We start from the raw sequence: 7,022 nt of genomic DNA on the forward strand, positions 1-7,022 counted from the left end.
AGTAACAAATGTACGGAAGTGGGGGTTGCCCCTCTGCGGGGGGGACTGGAAGTGGGGGTTGGGGGGGTCAGCGGCCAGCGGGGGGGTTACGGAAGAGGGGGTATCTGGACCCCCCCCCTCCCTAACCCCCCCCCCCACACCCATCTCTTTTACCTTTTCACCTCCCCCCCCCTCACCCCCTCTCGGACTAGCGTACGGAAGCGAGAGGGTGACGGGAGTAGGGGGGCCCAGCAGGGAGGGGGGGGGGGGGTGACGGGAGAAGGGGTACTTGAAGGGTTAAGATAAGATCTTGGACCCTCGAATGACCACGAGATTATAATCACGGAAAAGGTTAAGGACATTAGGTTAATGACCAGGCTGGAATATGAATTTATTCTCTAATGCAAGTCCGAAAATAAAATAAAAAATCGCCATTGAACGTAAGACTCGATAAATTATTTAAGTTTTTGCTGGATGCATTGTATCATTATCTTCTTATTTCTCATTTCTCAACTTGTTTCTTCTTATTTCTTTCCTCAACTTATATATATATATATATATATATATATATATATATATATATATATATATATATATATATATATATATATATATATATATATATATATATATATATATATATATATATTTTTTTTTACTCCGGTTATTTGGTGCCATCTAACCCTAAACACTGCAGCACCAAGTCTTTTTTTTTTCTGATTTTGCATTAATTAATGTCTTATATCTCATTTCTTAACTTCTTTCTTCTTATTTCTTTTCTCAACTTGCATTTCTTTATATTTTCTGCCTGCTCTTCGATGTCATATGACCTTAGACGTTGCCGCATCGAGTTTACCTTTTTCCGTGAAAAAGGGATCATGTGTGTGTGTGTGTGTGTGTGTGTGTGTGTGTGTGTGTGTGTGTGTGTGTGTGTGTGTGTGTGTGTGTGTGTGTGTGTGTGTGTGTGTGTGTTCCATTCCCCTCTGACTCTTGAGAAATCTGCGGCTAGCTCGAAATTTTGTGGGCCATCTTTTTTAGCCGATTATATGCTCCGAAGCGGAATTTAGTGAGGATTCTTATGGTATCTTCAAATTCCTCATACGTCTATTAGTTCCCGAGTTACACCGAGAAAACTGATTTTTTTTTCTCTCGTCAGAGTAGCCTAACAAATAAAAATCACTCAAAGCTCCTCATCTACGTTCCTTAGAAATATTGTCATATGTTACTATTAAACTTATCCCAACAACTGCAAATTTGACGCACTTTCATTTTTTTTTCTGATTTTCCATTAATTAATGTCTTATATCTCATTTCTTAACTTCTTTCTTCTTATTTCTTTTCTCAACTTGCATTTCTTTATATTTTCTGCCTGCTCTTCGGTGTCATATGACCTTAGACGTTGCCGCATCGAGTTTACCTTTTAGTGAGGATTCTTATGGTATCTTCAAATTCCTCATACGTCTATTAGTCCCCGAGTTACACCGAGAAAACTGTATTTTTTTTCTCTCGTCAGAGTGGCCGAGCAAATAAAAATCACTCAAAGCTCCTCATCTACGTTCCTAAGATAGATTGACATATGTTACTATTAAGAAACTTATCCCAACAGCTGCAAATTTGACGCACTTTCATCGAAAACTTAATTTTTAATCATTTTTTATTTACTTTTATGGCGCGTTTCGCGTCATCGTCCGCCAGAACCTTTTACCCTTGATGACACGAAATGCGTCATCGTGCGCGAAAGGGTTAAATAAGTCAGATTTATCTCAAATTCACTGTCTGGGCAGACAAATATTCGGAAAAGAGAAGACAAACCAGTTTGTAGATATATATATATATAAATATGCTGTATATTCACGTTCTTATGGATATCTTCTTGTTGATTTGGGTATAAATACTCCTGACTCCTTACAGTTTCGCTCAACTCTCCCTTCCATCATACCTTTCTCCTCCCTCCTCTCTCTCCCCCCCTCCCTCCCTCCCTCCCTTCCTTCCTTCCTCGTGTTATTAAATAAGTCAGATATATCTCAAATTCACTGTCTGGGCAGACAAATATTCGGAAAAGAGAAGGCAAACCAGTTTGTAGATATATATATAAATATGCTGTATATTCACGTCCTTATGGATATCTTCTTGTTGATTTGGGTATAAATACTCCTGAATCCCTACAGTTTCGCTCAAACATTGTTGGAGAGCCTCCCAGGTGAACGCGTATTCCAATGGTGAACTCCAGGAAAAAGGAATTCTTACACGTTCTATACTCCCAGCATAACGAACCCTATGGTTTAAGCTCTCAGCTACTTCTGATCTTACTCTCTTAAGCCTTTGCAGCTGCTTTTTTAAACCCTCGAAGTCCGCCTTCCTGAAGTCAGGTATTAAGTGTTGTTTCTGCTGACTCTATCCTCCCATTTAATATTAAATATAATTTCCTTATGATCACTGTTACCTAATGAACCCCCAACCTCAATGTTGCTTATTATGTCATCTTTATTAGTTAACAACAAATCCAAAATATTTTCTTCCCTCGTTGGTGTTCTAATTAACTGCTTAAGGAAACTATCCTGCGGGAAATGAAAAAGAACCATGCAGCATGGAAAAACTGCATGGAAATTTGTGTGCCTGTGAGAACAAGACAACGCTTGCTGAGCACCCAATGATGATCACAAGACTAAGATTCCCACCTGCGGGATATACTGTGAAATTTATTAATAATGCTAAAGCATATGAGCCATCTTATTTAGCATTCTATATCTTTGAGAGTATTCTCGTAAAGCCTTCTTCGAATGGGTGTAAAGAGACATCACTTTGCCATAGTGTATGCTTACATTATAGTGAATAGAAACGGAGAAACAGTAGAAAGCGGATCCTATTGTGGAAGTAATGCTGTAAACCATTTTAGCTGAACCCACACTGTTTTGTATATAGAACGAACTTACATTAGCTGAACTCACACTGTTTTGTATATAGAACGAACTTACATTAGCTGAACTCACACTGTTTTGTATATAGAACGAACTTACATTAGCTGAACTCACACTGTTTTGTATATAGAACGAACTTACATTAGCTGAACTCACACTGTTTTGTATATAGAACGGACTTACATTAGCTGAACTCACACTGTTTTGTATATAGAACGAACTTACATTAGCTGAGCTCACACTGTGTTGTATATAGAACGAACTTACATTAGCTGAACTCACACTGTTTTGTATATAGAACGGACTTACATTAGCTGAACTCACACTGTTTTGTATATAGAACGAACGTACATTAGCTGAACTCACACTGTTTTGTATATAGAACGAACTTACATTAGCTGAACTCACACTGTTTTGTATATAGAACGAACTTACATTAGCTGAACTCACACTGTTTTGTATATAGAACGAACTTACATTAGCTGAACTCACACTGTTTTGTACATAGAACGATCTTACATTAGCTGAACTCACACTGTTTTGTATATAGAACGGACTTACATTAGCTGAACTCACACTGTTTTGTATATAGAACGAACTTACATTAGCTGAACTCACACTGTTTTGTATATAGAACGAACTTACATTAGCTGAACTCACACTGTTTTGTATATAGAACGAACTTACATTAGCTGAACTCACACTGTTTTGTATATAGAACGAACTTATATTAGCTGAACTCACACTGTTTTGTCCATTACGCACTGTGAATCCCTGATAGCCAAAGGTAAATGTTTGCTTCTGGAATAGGACGTCTTTGTATCGCTGATGAGCAATTTTTTTTCTTTATGAGCTTTGGAACGCTCTTAGCTGAACTCAACCGGTCACCGTCTGCCAAGAGGATGGAGTAGCATTTTGGTCTTACACCTACAAATTCTGAGATGATTCTTTCCCTCACTTCAGACTTGAGAAATCCGAGCTTGCCTTTGTTGTCTGTGTTGTACAAGGAATGTGAGGAGCTAAAGTTACTTGTGCCTATATAGCTTTTAAAGGGTTCCTGCGAGTACTCTGTTAATAGATCAGGAGTTTCAGTTTCTGTTATTAAGGAATCAGTGTCACAATACACTAGTTTCGCCCGATCCCCGTAATGAGCCTTCATGATACTGTAAAAGAAATCATATAGTCGCAGCTTGGACAGCTCTAGGACGTAGTAGCCAATGTAGTTTGGATGATTCGCCTGTGAATATTTCTTATGGCGAACTACAACTACATGACCATCATTGAGGGGTACAACGCGTTTAAAGTAAGGACTTCGGGCCAGCTTCAAAAACTTTTCGCGGTTGGTGACAATATCTATGTCTTCACTATATTTGGCCGCGTTCATCAGGAATCGACCAAAAATGCTGTTTGAAATACACTTGATTGCAGTTTTCTTGATAGGGCAAGTAGCACTTTTGCGGGCTTCTATGTTATCCTGAATGAAGTCCACAAGAAAGTGCTTTTGCTTAAACATATAAATAGCATGCACTTTTTAACAACCCGGCCTAGTTGAATAAGCAGTTTAAGGAGGGACAGAGCAAACAGCATTTTCTCCTGAGCAACATGTGTTCCAATCTGTTTTATGTTCTTACACGGTACTGGACGGTTTTCTTCTTCATACCATTCGTGTGCGGCTGACGATATATCTCTATTGATGATACTGTGTCTTCTGATGGTCAGTGGGAGGTCATCCGTTTTCTCAATGACTTCACGTGAGACAGCCTCAGTATCGCGCAGAATGAGGTATCCAAAATCGCCATCGGTTGCTTGATTGAGCTAGCCCCCCTCCCGCTCAAAAACCAGTGCATTTCTGTCTCATCTAGTTTTCTCATATCTCCACATGGTAACTTATCTTGCATTACAGTGGGATAAAGACTGTTGAAGTCAAGATATGAAAGGAAAGTGTTTCTATCATGTTTTGGATTAAACTGAGGGTTCGTGTAGATGTTATTGGTGCGTACAAAACGACGCACAACACTTGTGTAGCCCCCACGCACATTTGTTTGAATGCAATGATATATGTGTGGGCTACTAAGCATCTCTAATTCCTGCTGTGTTTTTAACAGAAAAGAGTCATAGGCAAATCCTGGCAGGCTAACATAATTTACAATATTCAACCTCCACTGAGTTTTCAAAATACCTCTCCACTCTAGGAAGGCATCACATAGAAGGCCAACATCCACTTTTACATATAGCAACAAATAGTCCATCAGGCTCTGACACCCAGCTACTTTCCAAACATTCTGAGCATGTTTATAATCACTTTCGGAAAGTTCTGCTTCTTGAAGCGAACTGAAAAAATCTTCGCGGGATGGAAGACGTGTCTCAGAAAGTCGTTCCATCGAATCCATATAGTCATAACAAAAAACCTGCTTTCCCTTGATCAATAATGGTAACGCAGGTGCTGGCACATCTTTCAACATCTGTTGTGTGCATATGGGTTCGTTCCCATTGCTGATGAATTGGTTCGCTAAAGCCGCGAGTGAACCAGACATAAAGACATACGCGTCAATAAATCTCAAGTCATTTATGATGACTTCATGGTATTTGTGAACTGAACGTTTTGGTCTTAGTTTGATTTTCAAAGTCAGGTTGCGTTAATTCACGCGGGATTAACGTCAGGTAGTAATCCGCATTATGTGCAATGAGAGTGCGCTGCAATTTGTGATTTTTTTCATTTGAAGGTTGCATCTATTACAATAAGCTTCAATGTATTTGTTTCCTGATTTTTCATGGTCATGATGTTTTACTCCTTTACCTTTTAAAACCCGTATTTACAGAGAAGACAGTGAATTTGTTGATTGTGACGTGCCGTATCTTCATCGGTCATATTGATTTTATTGTAGCCTTTAGAAAATTTTAACTTCTTCCAGGAGTGTGGGTTCAGCTAATGTAAGTTCGTTCTATATTCAAAACAGTGTGAGTTCAGCTAATGTAAGTTCGTTCTATATTCAAAACAGTGTGAGTTCAGCTAATGTAAGTTCGTTCTTTATACAAAACAGTGTGAGTTCAGCTAATGTAAGTTCGTTCTATAATCAAAACAGTGTGAGTTCAGCTAATGTAAGTTCGTTCTATATACAAAACAGTGCGGATTCAGCTAATGTAAGTTCGTTCTATATTCAAAACAGTGTGAGTTCAGCTAATGTAAGTTCGTTCTATATGCAAAAAAGTGTGAGTTCAGCTAATGTAAGACCGTTCTATATACAAAACAGTGTGAGTTCAACTAATGTAAGTTCGTTCTATATACAAAACAGTGTGAGTTCAGCTAATGTAAGTTCGTTCTATATACAAAACAGTGTGAGTTCAGCTAATGTAAGTTCGTTCTATATACAAAACAGTGTGAGTTCAGCTAATATAAGTTCGTTCTATATACAAAACAGTGTGAGTTCAGCTAATGTAAGTTCGTTCTATATACAAAACAGTGTGAGTTCAGCTAATGTAAGTTCGTTCTATATACAAAACAGTGTGAGTTCAGCTAATGTAAGTTCGTTCTATATACAAAACAGTGTGAGTTCAGCTAATGTAAGTCCGTTCTATATACAAAACAGTGTGAGTTCAGCTAATGTAAGATCGTTCTATATACAAAACAGTGTGAGTTCAGCTAATGTAAGTTCGTTCTATATACAAAACAGTGTGAGTTCAGCTAATGTAAGTCCGTTCTATATACAAAACAGTGTGAGTTCAGCTAATGTAAGTTCGTTTTATATACAAAACAGTGTGAGTTCAGCTAATGTAAGTTCGTTCTATATACAAAACAGTGTGAGTTCAGCTAATGTAAGTTCGTTCTATATACAAAACAGTGTGAGTTCAGCTAATGTAAGTTCGTTCTATATACAAAACTGTGTGGGTTCAGCTAAAATGGTTTGCAGCATTACTTCCACAATAGGATCCGCTTTCTACTGTTTCTCCGTTTCTATTCACTATAATGTAAGCATACGCTATGGCAAAGTGATGTCTCTTTACACCCATTCGAAGAAGGCTTTACGAGAATACTCTCAAAGATATAGAATGCTAAATAAGATGGCTCATATGCTTTAGCATTATTAATAAATTTCACAGTATATCCCGCAGGTGGGAATCTTAGTC

This window comes from Eriocheir sinensis, unplaced genomic scaffold, assembly GCF_024679095.1.
Source record: "Eriocheir sinensis breed Jianghai 21 unplaced genomic scaffold, ASM2467909v1 Scaffold217, whole genome shotgun sequence".
NCBI classification, from domain to species: Eukaryota; Metazoa; Arthropoda; class Malacostraca; order Decapoda; family Varunidae; genus Eriocheir; species Eriocheir sinensis.